This window comes from Lissotriton helveticus, chromosome 1_1 (assembly GCF_964261635.1).
Source record: "Lissotriton helveticus chromosome 1_1, aLisHel1.1, whole genome shotgun sequence".
In the NCBI taxonomy this organism is placed as follows: Eukaryota; Metazoa; Chordata; class Amphibia; order Caudata; family Salamandridae; genus Lissotriton; species Lissotriton helveticus.
In genome coordinates this window covers 99,272,648-99,299,437 of record NC_136057.1, presented here as the reverse complement: position 1 = coordinate 99,299,437, position 26,790 = coordinate 99,272,648, and the positions used below count along the sequence as shown (strand labels likewise).

At 41.3% G+C, this 26,790-nt stretch overlaps 1 long non-coding RNA gene across 1 annotated transcript in view; it reads right to left on the bottom strand.

Moving 5' to 3' along the window:
- Positions 1–275: 275 nt before the first annotated feature.
- Positions 276–26,790, bottom strand: part of LOC144767922 (uncharacterized) — a 48,343-nt gene continuing 21,828 nt past the window's right edge. The window contains exon 4 of the long non-coding RNA XR_013598385.1: positions 276–1,481. This is a non-coding gene — a long non-coding RNA (uncharacterized LOC144767922). The remainder of the gene's footprint in view (positions 1,482–26,790) is intronic.

The window sequence follows — 26,790 nt, the reverse complement described above, 5'->3', positions numbered from 1 at the left end:
GGGGTTTATGATTCAAGGCAGGTGCAAGCGGGAGGGTTGGTCAGCGTGCGGGCTTAGTGAAGGCGAAGGGCTATGTCAGGGGCCAGCGGTATGCAAAAGGGTTCGTTCTGATCGGGGCATCTTAGAAAATGGCGGGCGCGCACGACAAGAGTGTGGCATCAGGGGAAGAGGCAAGATGGCGCAGATAATGTTCACCAAATCGTACTAATTTTCAACAGCCCGTGTTTTTATAAGGTGTATTCCTAGAGTTAATATCTCTACATTTAGTTTTCTCTTGCTTATATGCCACGGTAAGAGTGAACCCGATTTTAGAATCGGGCTTGTTTAGATAATGTTCAGCATTTATCTCTAAAAGAAATTGTGTGTAATCTTCTTAACACTTGAATTGAGCAAAATATGTCTGAATGCAGCTTTTTAAAACCTGTCGAAATGTTATAGCAGATAACTGTCTTTTGGTTATAGCCTCTCCGGCAACAACTTATTTTGTGACTGAAGTTTTTCTCAAATCTATTTGTATAGGTTCTTAGCAATGCAGTGATAAGGTGTTAGTCTGATATTTAATGATTAAACTGAGAAGTACCTTTTTGCACTGGCGTAATGGCAGTAACTGAGAACATTAGAACATGCACAGTAATATTGTGGCTCACCAGTCGCAGAACATCAGTTCCTTTTACCCTTTCTATATTTGGTGTAAGGTTAAGGATTGTAGTTCTGAAGACGAGGATTTATTTACATTAGCTGTAGAGCAACGGTGCTCTCTTAATTCATTTTTATATTTAACAGTTTTACATATCACTCCTGCACAACAGATAATGTTGAGGCGATTTACATAGAATTACAGTACACAATAAAAAGGAAACAATCTGAGATGGTCATGAACACAATAAAGTGGTGAATTTTTTAGTTTTTCGCCAGAGTGAGCAGAGTGGGTCGAGGTGTTATGTCCCGAGGCAGATAGTCTCAAACATGCGTAACTGGTTAAAAACGGTTGATGAACAAAGGTGATTTTCCAATCTTTTGGTTGTTAGCGTGTCAGCTTCGGAGTCTTCTTTCAGTGTCTTTTCTTTGATGGTTTGCAGAAGAAATCTTTTGTTATATCTTTCTTTTATGCAGTGTGTGCTGCCACTCTGGAATTACATGATGCTTTAGGTCATGCGTGCTTTAGATGAACGTTATTCTGTCATGCTGAGGCAATTTGTCTTTCTGATAATATTTCAGATGAGGATGTGGTGATTGGTCTTTCTGGCATTATTTCTGATGCTGTGTGGACATATATGACTTTGCTCTGGGTTAATGAAATGCAGAATTAGAGACTTACAGGCATAGTACTTTCCTCAGCTCCCACTTCCTCGCCACACCTAGATTTTGGAAATTGTTTAAATTTAGAATGCTGGATGTTTTTCAAAATAATCCTCCTTATGGCACTAACATTCAGTTGGCTGGTGCTAAATCTTGCTTTCTTCGTCCGTAATTTCAATCACCTATAGTATTAAAATTAAATAGTTAATACATGTAAATTTCCCCAAAAATAATTTGCAAGCCATATCAATGCAGAATTGCAGAATTTTGAAAAAGTTGTGCTATTCTTCAGACAGAGCAGAGTGTAGAATGGTAGCCTGAGAGTACTTGGATGTAGGAGTGAGGATTTGTAGAATTTCCAACATTTTATTAAGCTCACAAAGGATACATGTACCCTATAGACTTGTAACATAGAATCCCAAAAGCAGACATTAAAGTCATATGGACTGGCACCAAACAGATATTTAAAATAGAATACTATTAATGAATTTTTAATGTAGATTTCTAGGATGGGAATTTCCCCTCTATGGACAACAGGCGTTCCCCCTGCCCTGAGTTACTACCTACTTGTATCTGGTATCCTGACTTTTGAGCTCTGGCCTCTGCCGCACGCAAATCTATTGTGTATTGCGAGGACTATGCCTAGACCTATCCCTCAACTATGGTACAGAGTATGAATCAAGGGCAATGAAATTAAGGAGTACTTTCATGAGTTCATTTTATTCCACCTGATTATCAGTTGTTAGGCTTTTCTGCACCTGGATTTACCGGGTGCAGAAAAACAGGACACAATTTTTTTCCAGACAGAAAAATTAGACAGAAAAGACCCACAAGACTCTGGGTGCAGCAGAAGCAGCCAAGACTTATGCTGTTTTTTTACTAAGTGGGGGAGCTTCTGTTTCTAATCTTTTTGGGGCAAACACTCGATCACTGGCGACCTCCTACCTGCATTGACGCGCCGCCAACACTGTGGGCCATCGGCTGCTGGTCTCCCCTGCCTACGCTGCCAGAAACACCACGCGGCCGCTGAGGGGGGAGACTACAGCCCCCAGAACTCTCTCTGCTGCATCACCCCGCCCACCTCCGCCCACTTCCACGCCCGGAGGCGCTCAAAGGAGTGGCGCTCCCTCGGTGGAGCGGGAGCTTCTGTTTCTAATCTCTTTGGGGCAAACACTCGATCACTGGCGACCTCCTACCTGCATTGACGCGCCGCCAATACTGTGGGCCATCGTCTGCTGGTCTCCTCCGCCGCCGCTGCCAGAAACACCACGCAGCCGCCGAGGGAGGAGACTACAGCCCCCAGAACTCTCTCTGCTGCATCACCCCGCCCACCTCCACCCACTTCCGCGCCCGGAGGCGCTCAAAGGATCAGCGCTCCCTCCGCGTCGTGGGACGCGCGCGGGAGGCACGGGCTAAGCCCGGGCAAAGGGCCGGCCATCTGTGGCCATTCGGGGCCAGAGGAGGCTGGGCCGGGCCACCCCCTTAAGACTCTCCACGGGATCTGTCTATTGTTGTCAAACGTTCCAGGGGGGACAGACATCTAGCAGCCTCCGGAAGTGCAACTGATTGACAGCTCATTTGTCCGTGGAGAGATTACTAAAGGTACTGTTTCTTGTCATTGGAGTAAAGCTAGGATTCTTTCTAGACCCGAGTATGGCGAACTGTAAACCCACACAGACCAGGGTGGGGGGAGGAGTGAAGGGGACCCTGGACACTTTTATATTGAGAGCAGAGTCCCTTCTCACACATGAAATACAGTTGACTGAAAAGCGATTGTCCTTGGACACCTTGATTGCACGGAAACGATCCTCTTTGGGCAGCTTGCCCCTCCCCCAGAGTTGACACCCCCTCAGATCAAGCAAACACTGTGCACACTACATTTACTCAATGCACTAAGGCACAGGTTCACACCAACTCGCTAGAACAAGGGGTTGGCGAGTTAGCCAAATCAAATGAGCAGACGGGAAGCGATTCAAACCTAGTTCAAACGCCTATGGGCGAAAGAAATGGGCATGCGGCCATCCCCTCAGGGTCACTGGAGATGAGTGGTTTGGGGGAAGGGATAGCCCTAGTAACATTGGATGTGGGTGAATCAGATTCCTCACAAGGGTCAGTTAGGGAAGTGGTGACACGCTCCAAAAAGTTCCTACTCACTACAAACTCCGCCCCTATAGTTGCCCGTCCCAGTTGTCTTCAGGGCTACTGGTAACTCAGCTATGGGAGGGTCACACACAACAAGACCCAAAATTACAACCAAACGGAAAGGGGGGACAAGACTAACAAAGATGAGGGGGGGACCGCGAGCACAGCATGTCAAAGTTGCCCAAATTGTGGAGGAGTGGATTGGTCCCAGGGAATCGTTACGGCTCTAGAGTTGAAGCTGGAATCACTTTTAGTCGCACAACTAGGGCCAGTGCTCGAAGAAATAAATAGATTAGAGGGGAAAATATGCAGGATACTAGATCAAGAAAGGGGACAACCCACCGCGACTAGTGTAAGGGCGGCGGATGAGAGGACAGGGTCCTTGCCTTGCCTGGAGCCAGTTAACAGCAATAAGGGAATAGGGGAGGGGAACTCTAACGTTGGCAAGCCTATAGGTGGGAACGAGGTAGCCAGGGAGGGACAAAGGGAAAACACTAGGAACCAATTAAGCTCGGGGCCAAGTAATGCTTCCAATCCCTTTACAGCTACCACACATAATGGGGAGAGAAAGACTGTCACTATTCCAATCCCAATCTCATCTGACCATGCACGTAGTACCCAGGGTCTACAGACCTTGGATCTACCGCCGGCATCCTGTCCCTACACTATAGTACTGACAGGGGTTCCAACATGTAGCCAGGATAGAGAAGAAACAACAAGAACCCTGATTAACAAGGCAGCACACTGGATGGTCAAAAACATGAACGTAAGTACATTCCATCATAGGCACATTCTCATGGCACGGAGGGTGGCTTGGATAGGAGCTAGTAAGAAGAAGTTCGCGGGAGATTGTGTAATTGTAAATTTTAGATACCCAGAGCTAGTTAGGGAGTTGCTCTCCTCAAGGCAGTGGAGGCCCAATGAGGTAGAAGGTGGCTCCTGCATCAAAATGCTGCCCCTGAGTTTTTTTTACAGGGACACAGCCAGAGAAGTAGGTAATGCAGGCTATAGGCGGCGAATGAACACTCCGGAATGGGAAGACTGGTCCAAACCAGTAACCAAGAGATATGTGCCACTTGCTAATGCATTTACAATGGACGAATTAGATTGACAGGGGGGAGGGGAGGGACCTGAAGAAGCGATAATTCAGGAGAGCCCGCTCAGGACTGAAGCAAAGGGAATGGTATATACAACAGAGGCAAGTAACCCAACCTCTCTGGAAGGGTGTGGGGAAGCGTGGAGGGAGGGAAATGAACTGTTGGCAAGGCGGCCGGAGACACTTTTAACATTAGGGAAGGGCACCAAGGGGAATAGCATGGATAACCTTACAACCAGCGAGATTAGAGCGGTCTCTTGGAACATTGCAGGATTATCGGCTAAAATACAAAATAAAGAATGGCTAGATTTTATCAGGAAATTTCATATCATCTGCCTTCAGGAAACCTGGGAAATCAACATCACTGCCCCTCACTTAGAAGGATATAAAATGTTTTTTGTCCCGGCACGCAAAACCACCATGGAAAGCGCTAAGGGCGGCCTAATTATTTATGTGGACCTGAGTATGCAAGGGACTTGGGAACACTTGGGCTGGAACTCGGAATCCATGCAGGGAATTAGGTACTGCAAAAAGGGACTAAAATTAATTTTTATTAACTTCTACAATGCAATGGTGGTGGGAAAAACCACGTTAACACTGGGGGAGCTACATAACAGGCTGGCTGGTATACAGGAGGCAGGGGACGCATCCTCCCAGCTGATCTTGGTGGGCGATTTCAACTGCCACCCATGCCCATTCCTGAAATGGGACAGGGGAGAATGGGATTCATGCCCAACTAATAAGGGTTGGCATTTAGAACACACAAAAGAGGGCAGGGAATTAAGCAAGATCCTGGGTTCACACGCCCTCATACCCACGATGGATCTTGTCAAAATGGGGGAAAATAACACAGTCATCCCAACCTTTAAAGGTAGGGGAAGGGATACTATAATTGACTATATATTCGAAACTAACACACTTAAACGAAGGGTTACGAATGTCAGCATAGAGGTCAGCGTTTTCAGTGACCATAACCCACTGGCATTATCCATCAGGGATACTAACCCAATGACTGAGCCCGTTCAAGGGAAATCTAGTGGCTTAGTTCAAGCCACTGATCACGGCTGGAGATTGAGATGGAAGAACATAGATGGGGAAGCGTTTTACAGAACGCTATTCACCAAGTCGGAAAGCCAGATTTGGAAATGCTTAGACCCAGCAGTGGAGGGGATTGATCTGATCACCGCATTTGAGAGCACAGCGCAGCATACCGACGGGTTACTGAGGGGCAAAAAGATAAAACCTGACCCACTGCTCCCTAGATGGTTTGACCATGCATGCACCCTGGCTCAGAGAGAACTGAAGCTAGCACTTAAAACCATCCCCAAAAAATAAGAGTAAAGTGGTAGAGTGCAGGGCACATTATAAAAGGGCCATAAACAGCGTAAGACCAGGCTTCAGAATCAGGCATGGGAGACACTAAAAGATGCTGCAGAGCGCAGGGATACAAATGAATTCTGGAGAGTAATTAACGATCCTTGCTTCCAGGAATCAAATAAACCAAAAGTGGTCTGTCATATTCTCCCAGAATTGTGGGAGGAGCATTTTAAAGGCCTTTACAATTATGCTGGCTCGGAAGACTCAATGAGCCCAGATGTAGAAAACGCAATCAGCATGCAGATCATCTTTTCCCTGGTAGAGATCAAAGCAGGAATAGACGGGCTGACCTGTAACAAGGCCCCAGGCCCCGATGGGATCCCGCCAGATGTCTTCAAGAGCCAGGCATACCTCGGGCCCCTATAATCACAAGAATTCTTAGTACAGCCGTGGAAGCAGGGATGCCCAGGTCATGGTCCTTGGCCACTATAGTCCAGATTTTTAAAAAGGGGAAAAGGAGCGACCCACAATGTTACCGTCCGATCTCGTTAATAGACTTGACTGTGAAAGTCCTGGGAAGGGTTATCCTTAACCGGCTGACAGATTGGGCGGATGAACATGACATCTTTTCGGACACTCAGTATGGGTTTAGAAATGGCCGATCCACAACGGACCAATGCCTTAATCTATACCACCTGGTGGCCAAGTACACCGTGGCAAGTAAGGGGACGGTGTACTTGGCCTTCATGGACCTGACGGCAGACTTTGACCGGGTTAATCAGAGGAAACTATGGGAATGTTTGGGGCAGCTCGGTGTTGACCCATGCGTGATAAATATCTTGAGAGTGCTCCACCAGAACACCGCTGCACAGGTCAGATTTAATGAAGAGGGGAACACAACTAATCACTTCCCTTGTTCAAGAGGTGTGAGGCAGGGATGTATCCTGGCGCCTTTTCTATTCACACGTTTGTTTTTAGACTGTTGGGGGCATTTGGACACTGACCTTGCTGCCTGCCCTTGCCACTGGCCGTCTCCCTCTTGCCGCCGCAGCCTCCATTCTTTCGCGGCTGCAGTGCGGAGGGGGACCACAACCCCCAGGCTCCTTCATGGCGGAAGCCGCCATCACCATTCCCGCGCCTGGAGGCGTTTAAAATCGAGCACAGCCCCGGTGGAGCGGGTGTTTGTTTTTAGACTGTTGGGGGCATTTGGACACTGACCTTGCTGCTGGCCCTTGCCGCTGGCCGTCACCCTCCCGCCGCCCCATCCTCCATTCTTTCCCGGCCGCAGTGCGGAGGGGGACCACAACCCCCAGGCTCCTTCGCGGCAAAAGTCGCCATCGCCATTCCCGCGCCTGGAGGCGTTTAAAATCGAGCACAGCCCCGGTGGAGCGGGCGTTTGTTTTTAGACTGTTGGGGGCATTTGGACACTGACCTTGCTGCCTGCCATTTGCCGCTGGCCGTCTCCCTCCCGCCGCCGCAGCCTCCATTCTTTCGCGGCCGCAGTGAGGAGGGGGACCACAACCCCCAAGCTCCTTCGCGACGGAAGCCGCCATCGCCATTCCCGCACCTGGAGGAGTTTAAAATCGAGCACAGCCCCGGTGGAGCGGGCGTTTGTTTTTAGACTGTTGGGGGCATTTAGACACTGACCTTGCTGCCTGCCCTTGCCGCTGGCCGTCTCCCTCCTGCCGCCGCAGCCTCCATTCTTTCGCGGCCGCAGTGCGGAGGGGGACCACAACCCCCAGGCTCCTTCGCGACGGAAGCCGCCATCGCCATTCCCACGCCTAGAGGCGTTTAAAATCGAGCACAGCCCCGGTGGAGCGGGTGTTTGTTTTTAGACTGTTGGGGGCATTTGGACACTGACCTTGCTGCCTGCCCTTGCCGCTGGCCATCTCCCTCCCGCCGCCGCAGCCTCCATTCTTTCGCAGCCGCAGTGCGGAGGGGGACCACAACCCGCAGGCTCCTTTGCTGCGGAAGCCGCCATCGCCATTCCCACGCCTGGAGGCGTTTAAAATCGAGCACAGCCCCGCGTCACGGGACCACGCGCGTGCCGCGCCGGGCTAAGCCTGGGCCAAGTTCGGGCCCATCTGTGCCCGTCAGTGGCCGACCGGGGCTGGGCTGGGCCATTCCCCTTGGCTAATACTTATTTCCTGTACCTTACCCTAATTGTAATTTGTGACGGTAGGACCATACCTAGAGAGCATAGGGATGGCAAAAAAGGAAGCATGTCAGCCCCAATGCTAAGGACGGAAGGAGGGCCGTTGCGGATACACAAAAAACACTGCCAAGCTACCTAACGGGAGCAATGGCCGCCCTAGAAAATCAGATTAGTACAGCTGAGGAACAGATAAATGCAAATTCTTTGGAACTTAATCCATCGGCCTAGTCATCGAACCAAAGACAGATAGTACCAACAAAACCCTTTGTAAATGGTTGTGTCCAGCAAAACGATGATAGAATCACTTTAGGCGATTCAGATTCTATCGAACAACCCCCACAAAAAAAACAGAAACATCCGGGTCATCAGGCCAATACGCTCCATGCGAACCCCCTAAGCGTCACAAGCGCACATCCCCCTCCTCCAGACAGCGATATAGAAGCAGTAAACCCTAGAAAGAAACGCACCAAGCAAGGAAAGCAGAAAGGAGGGATATCTAAAACATCGACACAAGCTCAGGGTGCACACAACAAGGGCTGTGCTGGTGTAAATAACGATATTAAGTCCCTTACTATAGTACTAGAAAGGCTGGTTATGTATCTTAGGTTAAGGCTGGACCAAATGGAAAACAGACTGAGTCAAATTGAGCATACGCTATCCTCTTACTCAGGGCTGCTTAATAAAAATATTTACTCCCCACAAAGTAATCAAACTATAAGCCAAGAAGGAAATGAGAACATACGTCAAACCAAACAAGTTCTAGTTTAAGACCAAAGACTCAGTCATCTAAACCTTCCCAAATTAAAGCTTGTGGAAAGGTCAATAATTCTGCTGAGGCAACCACAGATACTATTCTATCAGGTACCCCCACGCTTCCCCCTCGCTTACAACAGATTCTCTCATCAACGCCCGATAATCAGATTACGAAAAAACTAAGGCCAGATGAAATTTTGAATCTTCCACCGGCAGCAACACCTTATGTTGTGGTGCTGACAAACGTCCCACGTAAATCTACCTCAGATGAAGAGGGATGGGAATCGCTTAGAAATAAAGCCCTACATTGGATAGGTTCAAAAATAGGTCTAGATGAGGCACTATTCAGAGATTTTAAAATGGCAAGAAGGGTGCAGTGGGTGGGTTCTGGCCCAAGATCATGTCCTGGCGATTGTATAGTGCTTAACTTTGGATCACCTAGGGTAGTAAACTGAATTCATTATGAGCTGTCAAGAAGTTACTTTGTCAGAGGTGAAATTAACATACTTCCCCTGGGCTTTTTTTCTATCCCCCTTTAACCTGTATGCCATTTTCCCATTCACTTGAGAATTGTAAGAGACATGATCTCTAACAGATGTTTCCCACAGTAAATCGATTTACCCCACTATCGGGATTGGAAGAACAAAACTGACTCCCTATTAGAGACCCAAAAGATATAACATTATCAGGAGGACCAATTTCATGAAAGCATGGTGGAACCTAAACTCAGACAGGATCCCGTAGGTAGTTCCACTGTGACCCCAGAAGGGCCTCTAAAACTGAACACATTGATAGGGCCGAGCTACGGTTGCTTTTTTGGAATATCGCAGGCTTGAAATCCAAAGCAAATAATGAATTTTGGATACATTTTATTAGCAAATTTAACATCATATGTCTTCAGGAGACATGGCTAACTACCCAGATCCATATTGAGGGCTATAAAAGTTTTTACTCTATGGCTTTGCCTTCGATTTCTGGAAGAGCAAAGGGCGGACTGGTCATTTTCGTCTCCAATACTATAAGGTCATTGAAAATCGATGTATCTAAGGTAGCATCTAACTATCAAATTATAACCTTAAACATAAATAAAACTACCCCCATAGCCCTTGTTAATTTCTACAATAACCTCGCTGCAGATGAGGTCATAAATGTACTAACAGAGATCTATACCAGTCTGGTAGAACTAAAAAGAAAAGTAAGGAAGGACCTAGATATAATAGGGGGTGGGGATTTTAATCAATATATCTGTGGATATAGTGCTGACGGATTGTGTGGCATTGAGGACGAAAACGATAATCCACTTACCCACTTCAATCATACCCTGATGGGAAATTTCCTGAATGAAAAAATCTTCGATCTTGAAATGGGCTTAGCAAATGAACTTGTGCAGCCTCCAATTTCCCTAACAAACACCTATAATGGGAGAGAATCCTCTAGCACTATAGACTACATATAGGTCACTACATCTTCGTCCCCCAGGCTATTAACATTTCTAACACACGATATCGCACTAAGCGACCATTATACAAACAGCATAACTCTATCTTTGCCACCATCTGTAGATAGAGGGAATTTATTCGAGTTTTTGGTGCAGACAAATCTGTCGATAAACCGACTAAATGGCTATACCCTTAAATGGGGAAAAATAGGCCCACTACAAATTACAACTAATATAGTGACCAACTCCCTTGGAGCCATTAAAAAAAGTCTAGATGACACAAGTAACCACCAGCTGGTTCTGGATAATTTTCAGTTAATCAACCAAGCAGCTAAAGAAGCCCTGACGGCCAATGTAAGATCAAAGACTGTAAAATCAAACGGGTGGTTTAACACATGGTGCACCAAAGCCCATTCCAAACTGAAACGGGCTCTTCAACGACCGGTAAGGGATAAAAATGAAATCTCACACCTCAGAAAGGAATATAACTGTGTATTAAAACTAAGGAAAAAGGAATTAAAAGACGAGCTGTGGGAAGAACTCCATAAAAGCTGTGTCATAAATGACAATACCACCTTTTGGGCCATAGTCAAGTCACCTTTTCTAGCGGACACTCATTCCAATCCAGCAGTGGATGTAGCAATTGATGAACAAACCTGAGTTAACCATATTGCCCCGATCTTTGATTTACCCGAAAATGAAAAGCTTCTCCAAAAAACTGCGATGGGGGATAGCAATAATAAGATCAATCCCACTCCCTTCCCAATACATCTTGACATTACCTTAAAGGAAGTGGAGTCTGCATTAGCAGCAAGTAGGACCAGTAAAGCAACAGACCCGGAAGGAGTCCCTGTAGACCTATTTAAATTTAATATGGAACTCGGGGCCCCCATTTTAGTTTGGGTACTGGAAGCATCTTGTATGGTCGGTTTGCTTACCACATGATCCGCTAGTATACTAGTACCAATTTTTAAAGAGCGTGACAGGCAATCCCCTCTATGTTACCGACCAATATCATTGTTGGACTCTCTGGGGAAGGTGGCGGGCCGCATCATCCTAGAGAGACTCCAACTTTGGGCAGAAGAAAAAAGGTACTATCAGACCTCCAATTTGGCTTTCGTGAGGGCTTAGGTACCACTGAACAGGTCCTGAATCTAACACTATTAGCGGGGAAGTATGCGTCTGCGAAGGGCGGGTGTCTCAACCTAGTATACGTTGATTTATCAGCAGCGTTCGACTGCGTTAGCCACAACAAGCTATGGGCAGTCATGCAGGACATGGGGGTAGAACCTGTCATACTGGATTTCATACGTGTACTTTACTCAGGAGCCAATTCCACGAGTTAGGTACGGTGTGTGTGGACAGTTGACCGCGTCGTTCGAAGTACGGCGGGTAGTAAGGCGGGGATGTGTCCTGGCACCCTTCTTTTTTACTCTCTACACCAATGCCCTTGAGGGAGCCATGGTGAAAGGGTGCCAGGACTTACCACAAACGCGGTCATTCTAGCCCGTACTTCCCGGGAACTCCAAAATGCCCTTGACAGGTATCAAATATTTATGGCCGCTCTGGACCTAAAAATGAATATAAAAAAAACATTTGTAATGACCTTAGGAAACACTCAACAACGGTCCAAAGCAATTTTCCTAGACAGTATTAAGCTGGAATCAGCGATTACGTATCCATATTTGGGTATTGTCATAGATAATAAACAGACATGGAAACAGGCCATTGACGCAAGGAAGTTGTCATATACAAGAGCAACTGCGGCCTTAATTAGTTTTTCACGCAGACTGGGTAAGCGGCCTCCAACTGAGTTACTAAACATCTACAAGGCAAAATGCATATCCACCGTAATCTATGGGGCTACGTGAAGGTGGAACCAATACAAAGAGTGGAAAACACCTTTTTGAGATATCTCCTTGCGCTGCCTCAGGGCTCTTCAACTTACTCTTGCCACATGGAGTTAGGACTCCCATTTCTGACAGATTTGATAGCAATCCAGCCCCTCATGTTGTGGCATCGCATATGAACATCCACAGAAACATATTTTTCACAAAATCTCATCTTGGATTGTCTTTCACTTGAAAAAGTGCACAGGATAGGTTGGATTGCTTATGTCAGAAATTTTCTTGATGATCTAGGAATGGTGGACTATTTTAATAACCCCACACAGATCGCAGGATTGTCAAGGAAATCATTTAAGCTAACCTGTCTGACCCACCTAGAACAGCTGTGCCTCAGCAGTGGGGTCAGAAAAAAGAGTGTACAGCACTCTATAATGGTTCAAACGTCCTTGCTTATCCAGCCGTATCTAACTTTCAATTTAACATCCTATGAAAGGCTATTATTAACTAGGTTCCGGTTTAATATTTTCCATCATTTTGTCCCCTATCCTAGAACAAATGATTGGTCAAGAAGATTACTCTTATGCCCATGTGATGAAACATCAACTCAAACAACCATCCATGTTGTCCTATTTTGTAAATTTTATTCGGCCCAAAGAAAACGATGGTTAATTCCGATACTAAAATTAATTAATTTACGCAGATGTCGCCCAGCTTTCCTCCGATTGCAATATTTGGAGGATGAGGTCACATCAAACCAGCTAGCTAGATTTTTGAAATCTGTATTAAGATCTAGGACTAGCGCAGAGAGTAATATGTCTCTACTATGAACTGGAAATTGTTACAGTTGACTTTATGTGTAATTTCTTCAATGCAATAATTAACTTTTTAATGATTTAGACATCAAACCGCATGTACTGTATTTTATATGTATATTGATACTGTTCTTTTAAAAAAATTGTTTTTATTGTACAATCAACTGTTTTTTTTTTATGTACTTTTATGGTTATTCTAAATTACGAAAACCGAATAAAGTATTTTTGATTCTATTCACATTATACATAAATGGATTGGACAAGGCGCTAGGAGACTTAGGGGTGGACTGTCCAAGTATAAGCAGGAGAGGCATACCGGTCCTACTATACGCGAATGATGCGGTACTCCTGGCCCGCACAGCTCAGAGACTACAGTCCCTTGTTGACGGCTTTGTCAGCTTCATGGAGGATATGGACCTAACACCCAATCTTACTAAAACTTATATTATGGAAACAGGGAAAAGACCGTCTAAGAATGTTATCTTTACAATCGGGTCTCACAAATTAGAAAAAGTGCAGGCATTTAATTACCTAGGGATTTTATTTGACTATCACCTTAGATTCAAAACACTGATTAATGACAAATGTAGATCCCAAATTAGCTCGGTGGGCTCAATCATGAATTTTGCAAAAAGATTAGGCCGCTGGTCACCAAAGGAAATCATGCACTTGTACACCTCAGTATGCTGTGCTAGGACCTTGTATGGGAGCGAGGTATGGGGTTTTAGAGACATCTCGTTGCTCCAAAACGAGGAAAACAAATTCCTGAGAAGGGTTCTGCAGGTACCACAAATCACGCCTTCCCATATTGTTCACGAGGAGTTAGGCCGCTCTAATATTAGCGACAGGTTAAGACTCAAACTCATAACCTGTTGGATTAAAATATGGACGAACCCAGAGGCCACACTAAGCAGGTAAATACTAACGGACTGCATTGCCCTGGATAGGGGACTAAAGATACCTTGGCTTAAATATGTAAGGGATACCCTGAAAGGGCTGGGCTATGCTAAGTATTTTGATGAACCTGCTGAACTCAGACCTAAAGACAAGGGTATCATAAAGATAGAATTCATAAGGCAAACAGCTTTGGAAAGGGAGGACAGAGAACTGATGAAATCCTCGGTAAGAGCCCACTTGCTAACCAAATCAACCCCAAGAATGGAATTTTACCTGTCCAACACGTAGAATAAACACAACAGATTCTTAATGACCATATTCAGGTTGAATCTCCTGCACCATATTTTATCAGTTCCAGTAGGGTACACACCAGATATCGACATAAAGGGCCGTGCGGCTGCGACCAGTGGTCTCCGCAGGACACTCTTCATTTTGTTTTAATATGCCCCTTTTATGCGTACCCCAGGACATTGTTTTTAAAACCGCTTTTAAGGCAAGCCAGATTCAACCAGGTAAAGGTGGCACTACTGTTTTTGAAACTGTCAGTAGATCCTCTAACATTGTTTAGTATGGTAAACTTCTTGAGATCGGCTGTGAGACTAAGGAATACTAGAGGTGACGAATAACTGTCCTTGATCATCTCTTGTGATAGAAGGGTTGGCTGCACTAAATGGCCCAGGATTCTGTTTTTATTGTACAAATCGTTCTTAACCGGACATTTAAGGCATGAAAAAACTTTATTGAGATTGTTTACATATACCCCCATTTTATCATTTAACTTTTACCAGTTGTAATGCCTTTCTTTTTTATAATAATGCACTTTGTATGGTATTGTTTTTATACCGGATAAAGTATTCTTGAAATTGAAACTGAAATACTAACTGGGGAAAACACACAATTCTTCCCTCTGTTAGAATATGCTTTCCTCTTCCCTCCCCTGCTTCACCCGTCCCCCCCCCAACCAACCACCTGCATATATCTACCACCTGCTTAAAACAAGTGGTAAATAAAAGCAGAAAAACGCTATGAAATAGTGAATGGCATGTGGTTTGACAGGCAGAAGAATCTGTTCCTCGTGGCAACACCCCAGTCCATGGCGTCAAACTTGTAACTGCACGTTACTGGGATAAATCTACCACAAAACAATTACATGAGATTTTTCTGCCACCCCAGTACTGTGCAACTTCTAACAAGGGACTATGAGATCTTGGACCGACCCTGTGACCTGAAGGGTCACACCAAGTGTGCCCTCATTTAAGGCAGAGGACTGTCATGGGTTTAACAGCTAGAGCGGTGATGGCAATGCAACCTGTTGTAAGGATCAATAGCCTGATGAGATCTTTGCATCGTGGTCAGTGGAGTGGCATCCTACTGACACACCCATGTAATGCTCCATTTCAATACCTGTGCCCAGACTTTGCGCTAACATCAAGTGCGTGTTTAGGGTTTGGTGTGCGTAGCATAAATGCAATGTGAGAGTGCAACAGAGTAAACTGCATCTCCTGCCTGCCAGTTGTGTATACAAGTGGGACCATCTATCCCTCTTGTATACCCCAGTTGTTGTATACCCCAGTTCAAAGTCCTCTGTTACCAACGAATAAAGTGCTCTACAAAGTACTCAGGTGCCTGCTGTGCCATCAGGGATGGTGTCAGCCTGACAGTCTATCTAAGTTGAAGGGACATCACCTGCAGGCTGAATTACTTAATGGAGAAGCTGTGTACCTGTCCTGAAGAGCCTAGAAGTCTGCCTAGAAGCCTGCCTGTCTGGTAAGAAAGGGAAGGGAGTTTGACTATCCAGCAGGAGGACAAGGCTGTCCTGGAAGAAGCAAGGTCTGACTCATCCCAGTTATATGTAGGGCGGGTCGGAAAGCCATTCAGCAGGACCAGCTAGTCTGAGGGACCCCGCACCCCACAACTGACTCTCCCAACAGTTTAAGGGTGAAAATAAAACTCTATGATAACATGATTGTTGAGGCCCAGTAGGAGAGTGTGTGCTGCCAACTGTCCCGTTCAAGGTTGCATTTGCCAAATTCCTAACACATCAGGGTCTGAATCTACTGACTTCCTGGAGAGCCTGTGTTGGGCTTTTAGCTGCTGAATTTCTGACTACTCTGTGTTAGAGGCCCATGAGGGACTACAACTACTCCAGTGTCGAACACCCTGTCTGAGCTTACGCCTGTGGTCCAGCCAGCCACAATGTGGGCTCAATTGCTGATGGTCGGCCCTCCAGAGGGGGCTGCACTTACAGACAGGCTAGGTGTGACTGCTACCTTGGGACTGCTGATCTTCAGGCAACTGCAAAGAAAAGAGTGGGTGCCCTACTGAATGCAGTACTATATTCATGACAAAAGCGCTCCACAAAAGCCTGCTGGTGGGTCACTGCTCTCTCGAGTGTTCAGGCGTGCCATTCAAGTGCCGGGAAACAGGAAAGAGACCCAGACAAGACTGACTCATCCTGTGAAAGGGTAAGACACTTACGATAGAGTATACAAGGGATATATGATGTTACAACGCATACTTTTACAACGCATACCGTTATAACGCATTTTTTACAACGCGAATACTGTTACAACGCATGTTTTTACAACGAGTACTATAACAACGCAAAATAGTACTTATTTAGCAAAAATACCATTACAACGCAATATATAACAACGTATACCATTACAACGCATAAATAAATATATATATATTTTTTTGTAAAATAAAACCTGGCACGGGATGCAGGGAAAATAGGGGTTTTGGGTGGGGAAGTGTATTAAAAATCGGTAAGAAAAACTACCATATTATTACTAATTTTAATTAATTATTTAATAAATTAATACTCGAGTATTAAATTTAATACTCGAATACTTACATTAATACTCCACGTGTTAAAATTATATCATTTTTCGTAATTCCATTTTTTAAAACTAAAACAAACGAAACTTTAATAATATACACGATATGTATTTTTTTTATTTTACAACCAGATATATATAATTCATGGACGCCATTTTGAAAAGGTATTACAATTTATTTAGTCCTACTATTATTTCAATTAATAAATACCACAACACATTATCCAAAATGGATGCCAAAACGGCTGATATAACGCTATTTAAATTACTTATAATTAATTTTTACATTATACGTTTACACAGAAATAAATGTAAAATTAAAAACCAATTGTAGCGCATATTTTTATAAATAAAACTGAGTTACTAAACCAAACTTATAAATAGTAACCAGACACCATTTTGAAACTAGTTGATTCTCAACTACCCGAGAGAGCAGACGTGAAATCTGAACATCTGACCTTTTCACCCTTTCATATCAGTTAGACTGACTGAGCTACTGAGCAACTGAATAAAACGATTAACAAGTAAGTAACGTTTATCGAAAACGTTAACAAAATAGATTTTTTTTAATAAGTAAATCTGAATTAAAATATTAGTAACTATCCTTTTTATTTAAATTTTATTTAGATGTTACGAAAATATTACTGGGAATTTAAATAAGTTGAAAAATAAAACACCATTTATTGTAAATACGATAAGAAATAATTAATACTTATTTTTTATATTACTCATAGAAATCACTTCCAATCCAAGGAAAACGTGAGACCTAGGATAGAACATTTTTTTGGGAAAAAACGAACCGTTTTTCAAAGTTACAAGAAGGTACATCATCATTATTCATTAAACGACTTTATCAGGCATTACTCAAAAAATGTCGCATTAAGAATAAATATTATAATTTTTTATGACAGAAATTTTACTTTTAAATTACATTTCCGGATCATAACTGCCCCAAAAAAGTTAATCGACATCTTTAAAAAAGGTAATAAAAATATTTTCGTGACAAACCAAATACAGCATTTTTAAGCAAATATAAATCCAGTTGAAATGGAAAATATTATTCTAAAATAGTGCATTGTTTCTATGTTTCTTGAATTAAAAAACATCTACACTTTAAGGAAGTAAAAAGTCACTTTCTTCACAAGTTATAATTGACACATTTTTTACCAAACATTTTTTTTTAAAGGACACATCTCAGCAAGATCTTCAAAAAGATCTACTAAAACCACAAACAATATCAGAAACCCATCTCAGGAAAGAAAAGATCCAATTCGAAAAGTAAGTGAAAATCAGTTTCCATTATACACATATGAATAAAGCATGAATACAAATATATGCAGATTAGTGTAAAGCTAGTAATAACTATTCCAACTTTATTTAATTGCTGCAGTAATATAGTGTAGAAAAGTGCAGGATACACTAGAGGTGTAAATTAATATTCCACCTCCATGTAAGTGCTGCAGTAGGGAAAGTGCTGGATAATCTTAAAGTGTAAATTACTATTCCAACTCCTTGTAAGTGCAGCAGTAGGGAAACTGCAGGAAAATCTAGAGGTGTAAATTACTATTCCTACTCCGGGTAAGTGCTGCAGTAATGAAAGTGCAGTTAAGTGTCGAAGTGTAAATTAGTATTCCTACTCCGGGTAAGTGCTGCAGTAGAGAAAGTGCAGGATAGTGTAGAGGTGTAAATTACTATTCCAACTCCAGGTAATTGCAACAGTAGAGAAATTGCTAGATAGTCAAGAAACCTATATAATAATATTCCAACTCCATGTAAGTGCTGCGTTAAGAAAAGTGCAGTATACTCTAGAGGTGTAAATTAGTATTCAAACTCCATGTAAGTGCAGCAGTAGGGAAAGTGCTGAATAATCTTAAAGTGTAAATTACTATTCCAACTCCCTGTAAGTGCAGCAGTAGGGAAAGTGCTGGAAAATCTAGAGGTGTAAATTATTACTATTCCAACTTCTGGTAAGTGCAGCACTAGGGAAAGTGCTGGATAATCCACAGGTGTAAATTACTATTCCAACTCCAGGTAATTGCAACAGTAGAGAAAGTGCTAGATAGTCAAGAAACCTATATAATAATATTCCAACTCCATGTAAGTGCTGCGTTAAGAAAAGTGCAGTATACTCTAGAGGTGTAAATTAGTATTCAAACTCCATGTAAGTGCAGCAGTAGTGAAAGTGCTGAATAATCTTAAAGTGTAAATTACTATTCCAACTCCCTGTAAGTGCAGCAGTAGGTAAAGTGCTGGAAAATCTAGAGGTGTAAATTATTACTATTCCAACTTCTGGTAAGTGCAGCACTAGGGAAAGTGCTGGATAATTCACAGGTGTAAATTACTATTCCAACTCAATGTAAGTGCACCGGTAGAAAAAGAGCTAAATAATCTTGAAGTGTAAATTATTACTATTTCTACTTCAAGTAAGTGCAGCAGTAGGGAAAGTGCTGCATAATCCACAGGTGTAAATTACTATTCCTACTCCGGGTAATTGCTGCAGTAATGAAAATGCAGTTAAGTGTCGAGGTGTAAATTAGTATTCCTACTCCAGGTAAGTGCTGCAGTAGGGAAAGTGCTGGATAGTGTAGAGGTGTAAATTACTATTCCAACTCCGGGTAAGTGCAAAAGTAGGGAAAGTGCTAGATAGTCAAGAAACCTGTAAAATAATATTCCAACTCCAGGTAAGTGCAGCAGTAGGTAAAGTGCAGACCAAAAGTATATTTCCAGTAATATAATTGTAAAATTGTGCATTATTTCTATGTTTCTTGAATTTAAAAACATCTAAACTTTAAGGAAGTAAAAAGTCACTTTCTTCACAAGTTATAAGTCACACATTTTTAACAAAACATTTCTTTTTAAAGGACACAACCCAGCAAGATCTTCAAAAAGATCTACTATAACCAAAAACAATATCAGAAACCCATCTCAGCAAGGAAAAGATCCAATTCAAAAAGTAAGTGAAAATCAGTTTTCATTATACACATATGAATAAAGCATGAATACAAATAAATGCAGGATAGTGTAAAGGTACTGATAACTATTCCAACTCCAGGTAAGTGGTGCAGTAGAGAAAGTGCAGGATAGTCTTAAGGTGTAAATTAGTATTCCAACTCCATGTAAGTGCAGCAGTGGGGAAAGTGCTGGATAATCCACAGGTGTAAATTACTATTCCAACTCCCTGTAAGTGTAGCAGTAGGGAAAGTGCTGGAAAATATAGAGGTTTAAATTATTAGTATTCCAACTTCTGGTAAGTGCAGCACTAGGGAAAGTGCTGGATAATCCATAGGTGTAAATTACTATTCCAACTCGATGTAAGTGCAGCTGTAGGAAAAGTGCTAAATTATCTTGAAGTGTAAATTATTACTATTTCTACTTCAAGTAAGTGCAGCAGTATTGAAAGTGCTGCATAATCCACAGGTGTAAATTACTATTCCTACTCCGGGTAATTGCTGCAGTAATGAAAATGCAGTTAAGTGTCGAGGTGTAAATTAGTATTCCTACTCCAGGTAAGTGCTGCAGTAGGGAAAGTGCTGGATAGTGTAGAGGTGTAAATTACTATTCCAACTCCGGGTAAGTGCAAAAGTAGGGAAAGTGCTAGATAGTCAAGAAACCTGTAAAATAATATTCCAACTCCGGGTAAGTGCAGCAGTAGGTAAAGTGCAGACCAAAAGTATATTTCCAGTAATATAATTGTAAAATTGTGCATTATTTCTATGTTTCTTGAATTTAAAAACATCTAAACTTTAAGGAAGTAAAAAGTCACTTTCTTCACAAGTTATAAGTCACACATTTTTAACAAAACATTTCTTTTTAAAGGACACAACCCAGCAAGATCTTCAAAAAGATCTACTATAACCAAAAACAATATCAGAAACCCATCTCAGCAAAGAAAAGATCCAATTCAAAAAGTAAGTGAAAATCAGTTTTCATTATACACATATGAATAAAGCATGAATACAAATAAATGCAGGATAGTGTAAAGGTACTGATAACTATTCCAACTCCAGGTAAGTGGTGCAGTAGAGAAAGTGCAGGATAGTCTTAAGGTGTAAATTAGTATTCCAACTCCATGTAAGTGCAGCAGTGGGGAAAGTGCTGGATAATCCACAGGTGTAAATTACTATTCCAACTCCCTGTAAGTGTAGCAGTAGGGAAAGTGCTGGAAAATATAGAGGTTTAAATTATTAGTATTCCAACTTCTGGTAAGTGCAGCACTAGGGAAAGTGCTGGATAATCCATAGGTGTAAATTACTATTCCAACTCGATGTAAGTGCAGCAGTAGGAAAAGTGCTAAATTATCTTGAAGTGTAAATTATTACTATTTCTACTTCAAGTAAGTGCAGCAGTAGGGAAAGTGCTGGATAATCCACAGGTGTAAATTACTATTCCTACTCCGGGTAAGTGCTGCAGTAATGAAAGTGCAGTTAAGTGTCGAGGCGTAAATTAGTATTCCTACTCCAGGTAAGTGCTGCAGTAGGGAAAGTGCAGGATAGTGTAGAGGTGTAAATTACTATTCCAACTCCGGGTAAGTGCAAAAGTAGGGAAAGTGCTAGATAGTCAAGAAACCTGTAAAATAATATTCTAACTCCGGGTAAGTGCAGCAGTATGTAAAGTGCAGACCAAAAGTATATTTCCAGTAATTTAATTGTAAAATTGTGCATTATTTCTATGTTTCTTGAATTTAAAAACATCTAAACTTTAAGGAAATAAAAAGTCACTTTCTTCACAAGTTATAAGTCACATATTTTTAACAAAACATTTCTTTTTAAAGGACACAACCCAGCAAGATCTTCAAAAAGATCTACTATAACCAAAAACAATATCAGAAACCCATCTCAGCAAAGAAAAGATCCAATTCAAATAGTAAGTGAAAATCAGTTTTCATTATACACATATGAATAAAGCATGAATACAAATAAATGCAGGATAGTGTAAAGGTACTGATAACTATTCCAACTCCAGGTAAGTGGTGCAGTAGAGAAAGTGCAGGATAGGCTTAAGGTGTAAATTAGTATTCCAACTCCATGTAAGTGCAGCAGTGGTGAAAGTGCTGGATAATCCACAGGTGTAAATTACTATTCCAACTCCCTGTAAGTGCAGCAGTAGGGAAAGTGCTGGAAAATGTAGAGGTGTAATTTATTATTATTCCAACTTCTGGTAAGTGGAGCACTAGTGAATGTGCTGGATAATCCACAGGTGTAAATTACTATTCCAACTCAATTTAATTGCAGCAGTAGGAAAAGTGTGAAATAATCTTGAAGTGTAAATTATTATTATTTTTACTTCAAGTAAGTGCAGCAGTGGAGAAAGTGCTGGATAATCCACATGTGTAAATTACTAATCCTACTCCGGGTAAGTGCTGCAGTAATTAAAGTGCAGTTAAGTGTCGAGATGTAAATTAGTATTTCTACTCCAGATAAGTGCTGCAGTAGGGAAAGTGCAGGATAGTGTAGAGGTGTAAATTACTATTCCAACTCCAGGTAAGTGCAAAAGTAGAGAAAGTGCTAGATAGTCAAGAAACCTGTAAAATAATATTCCAACTCCGGGTAAGTGCAGCATAAGGTAAAGTGCAGACCAAAAGTATATTTCCAGTAATATAATTGTAAAATTGTACATTATTTCTATTTTTCTTGAATTTAAAAACATCTAAAATTTAAGGAAGTAAAAAGTCACTTTCTTCACAATTTATAAGTCACACATTTTCAACAAAACATTTCTTTTTAAAGGACACAACCCAGCAAGATCTTCAAAAAGATCTACTATAACCAAAAACAATATCAGAAACCCATCTCAGCAAAAAAAAGATCCAATTCAAAAAGTAAGTGAAAATCAGTTTTCATTATACACATATGAATAAAGCATGAATACAAATAAATGCAGGATAGTGTAAAGGTACTGATATCTATTCCAACTCCAGGTAAGTGGTGCAGTAGAGAGAGTGCAGGATAGTCTTAAGTTGTAAATTAGTATTCCAACTCCATTTAAGTGCAGCAGTATGGAAAGTGCTGGATAATCCACAGGTGTAAATTACTACTCCAACTCCCTGTAAGTGCAGCAGTAGGAAAGTGCTGGAAAATCTAGAGGTGTAAATTATTACTATTCCAACTTCTGGTAAGTGCAGCACTAGGGAAAGTGCTGGATAATTCACAGGTGTAAATTACTATTCCAACTCAATGTAAGTGCACCGGTAGAAAAAGAGCTAAATAATCTTGAAGTGTAAATTATTACTATTTCTACTTCAAGTAAGTGCAGCAGTAGGGAAAGTGCTGCATAATCCACAGGTGTAAATTACTATTCCTACTCCGGGTAATTGCTGCAGTAATGAAAATGCAGTTAAGTGTCGAGGTGTAAATTAGTATTCCTACTCCAGGTAAGTGCTGCAGTAGGGAAAGTGCTGGATAGTGTAGAGGTGTAAATTACTATTCCAACTCCGGGTAAGTGCAAAAGTAGGGAAAGTGCTAGATAGTCAAGAAACCTGTAAAATAATATTCCAACTCCAGGTAAGTGCAGCAGTAGGTAAAGTGCAGACCAAAAGTATATTTCCAGTAATATAATTGTAAAATTGTGCATTATTTCTATGTTTCTTGAATTTAAAAACATCTAAACTTTAAGGAAGTAAAAAGTCACTTTCTTCACAAGTTATAAGTCACACATTTTTAACAAAACATTTCTTTTTAAAGGACACAACCCAGCAAGATCTTCAAAAAGATCTACTATAACCAAAAACAATATCAGAAACCCATCTCAGCAAGGAAAAGATCCAATTCAAAAAGTAAGTGAAAATCAGTTTTCATTATACACATATGAATAAAGCATGAATACAAATAAATGCAGGATAGTGTAAAGGTACTGATAACTATTCCAACTCCAGGTAAGTGGTGCAGTAGAGAAAGTGCAGGATAGTCTTAAGGTGTAAATTAGTATTCCAACTCCATGTAAGTGCAGCAGTGGGGAAAGTGCTGGATAATCCACAGGTGTAAATTACTATTCCAACTCCCTGTAAGTGTAGCAGTAGGGAAAGTGCTGGAAAATATAGAGGTTTAAATTATTAGTATTCCAACTTCTGGTAAGTGCAGCACTAGGGAAAGTGCTGGATAATCCATAGGTGTAAATTACTATTCCAACTCGATGTAAGTGCAGCTGTAGGAAAAGTGCTAAATTATCTTGAAGTGTAAATTATTACTATTTCTACTTCAAGTAAGTGCAGCAGTATTGAAAGTGCTGCATAATCCACAGGTGTAAATTACTATTCCTACTCCGGGTAATTGCTGCAGTAATGAAAATGCAGTTAAGTGTCGAGGTGTAAATTAGTATTCCTACTCCAGGTAAGTGCTGCAGTAGGGAAAGTGCTGGATAGTGTAGAGGTGTAAATTACTATTCCAACTCCGGGTAAGTGCAAAAGTAGGGAAAGTGCTAGATAGTCAAGAAACCTGTAAAATAATATTCCAACTCCGGGTAAGTGCAGCAGTAGGTAAAGTGCAGACCAAAAGTATATTTCCAGTAATATAATTGTAAAATTGTGCATTATTTCTATGTTTCTTGAATTTAAAAACATCTAAACTTTAAGGAAGTAAAAAGTCACTTTCTTCACAAGTTATAAGTCACACATTTTTAACAAAACATTTCTTTTTAAAGGACACAACCCAGCAAGATCTTCAAAAAGATCTACTATAACCAAAAACAATATCAGAAACCCATCTCAGCAAAGAAAAGATCCAATTCAAAAAGTAAGTGAAAATCAGTTTTCATTATACACATATGAATAAAGCATGAATACAAATAAATGCAGGATAGTGTAAAGGTACTGATAACTATTCCAACTCCAGGTAAGTGGTGCAGTAGAGAAAGTGCAGGATAGTCTTAAGGTGTAAATTAGTATTCCAACTCCATGTAAGTGCAGCAGTGGGGAAAGTGCTGGATAATCCACAGGTGTAAATTACTATTCCAACTCCCTGTAAGTGTAGCAGTAGGGAAAGTGCTGGAAAATATAGAGGTTTAAATTATTAGTATTCCAACTTCTGGTAAGTGCAGCACTAGGGAAAGTGCTGGATAATCCATAGGTGTAAATTACTATTCCAACTCGATGTAAGTGCAGCAGTAGGAAAAGTGCTAAATTATCTTGAAGTGTAAATTATTACTATTTCTACTTCAAGTAAGTGCAGCAGTAGGGAAAGTGCTGGATAATCCACAGGTGTAAATTACTATTCCTACTCCGGGTAAGTGCTGCAGTAATGAAAGTGCAGTTAAGTGTCGAGGCGTAAATTAGTATTCCTACTCCAGGTAAGTGCTGCAGTAGGGAAAGTGCAGGATAGTGTAGAGGTGTAAATTACTATTCCAACTCCGGGTAAGTGCAAAAGTAGGGAAAGTGCTAGATAGTCAAGAAACCTGTAAAATAATATTCTAACTCCGGGTAAGTGCAGCAGTATGTAAAGTGCAGACCAAAAGTATATTTCCAGTAATTTAATTGTAAAATTGTGCATTATTTCTATGTTTCTTGAATTTAAAAACATCTAAACTTTAAGGAAATAAAAAGTCACTTTCTTCACAAGTTATAAGTCACATATTTTTAACAAAACATTTCTTTTTAAAGGACACAACCCAGCAAGATCTTCAAAAAGATCTACTATAACCAAAAACAATATCAGAAACCCATCTCAGCAAAGAAAAGATCCAATTCAAATAGTAAGTGAAAATCAGTTTTCATTATACACATATGAATAAAGCATGAATACAAATAAATGCAGGATAGTGTAAAGGTACTGATAACTATTCCAACTCCAGGTAAGTGGTGCAGTAGAGAAAGTGCAGGATAGGCTTAAGGTGTAAATTAGTATTCCAACTCCATGTAAGTGCAGCAGTGGTGAAAGTGCTGGATAATCCACAGGTGTAAATTACTATTCCAACTCCCTGTAAGTGCAGCAGTAGGGAAAGTGCTGGAAAATGTAGAGGTGTAATTTATTATTATTCCAACTTCTGGTAAGTGGAGCACTAGTGAATGTGCTGGATAATCCACAGGTGTAAATTACTATTCCAACTCAATTTAATTGCAGCAGTAGGAAAAGTGTGAAATAATCTTGAAGTGTAAATTATTATTATTTTTACTTCAAGTAAGTGCAGCAGTGGAGAAAGTGCTGGATAATCCACATGTGTAAATTACTAATCCTACTCCGGGTAAGTGCTGCAGTAATTAAAGTGCAGTTAAGTGTCGAGATGTAAATTAGTATTTCTACTCCAGATAAGTGCTGCAGTAGGGAAAGTGCAGGATAGTGTAGAGGTGTAAATTACTATTCCAACTCCAGGTAAGTGCAAAAGTAGAGAAAGTGCTAGATAGTCAAGAAACCTGTAAAATAATATTCCAACTCCGGGTAAGTGCAGCATAAGGTAAAGTGCAGACCAAAAGTATATTTCCAGTAATATAATTGTAAAATTGTACATTATTTCTATTTTTCTTGAATTTAAAAACATCTAAAATTTAAGGAAGTAAAAAGTCACTTTCTTCACAATTTATAAGTCACACATTTTCAACAAAACATTTCTTTTTAAAGGACACAACCCAGCAAGATCTTCAAAAAGATCTACTATAACCAAAAACAATATCAGAAACCCATCTCAGCAAAAAAAAGATCCAATTCAAAAAGTAAGTGAAAATCAGTTTTCATTATACACATATGAATAAAGCATGAATACAAATAAATGCAGGATAGTGTAAAGGTACTGATATCTATTCCAACTCCAGGTAAGTGGTGCAGTAGAGAGAGTGCAGGATAGTCTTAAGTTGTAAATTAGTATTCCAACTCCATTTAAGTGCAGCAGTATGGAAAGTGCTGGATAATCCACAGGTGTAAATTACTACTCCAACTCCCTGTAAGTGCAGCAGTAGGAAAGTGCTGGAAAATCTAGAGGTGTGAATTATTATTATTCCAACTTCTGGTAAGTGCAGCACTAGGGAAAGTGCTGGATAATCCATAGGTGTAAATTACTATTCCAACTCAATGTAAGTGCAGCAGTAGGAAAAGTGCTAAATTATCTTGAAGTGTAAATTATTACTATTTCTACTTCAAGTAAGTGCAGCAGTATGGAAAGTGCTGGATAATCCACAGGTGTAAATTACTATTCCTACTCCAGGTAAGTGCTGCAGTAATGAAAGTGCAGTTAAGTGTCGAAGTGTAAATTAGTATTCCTACTCCGGGTAAG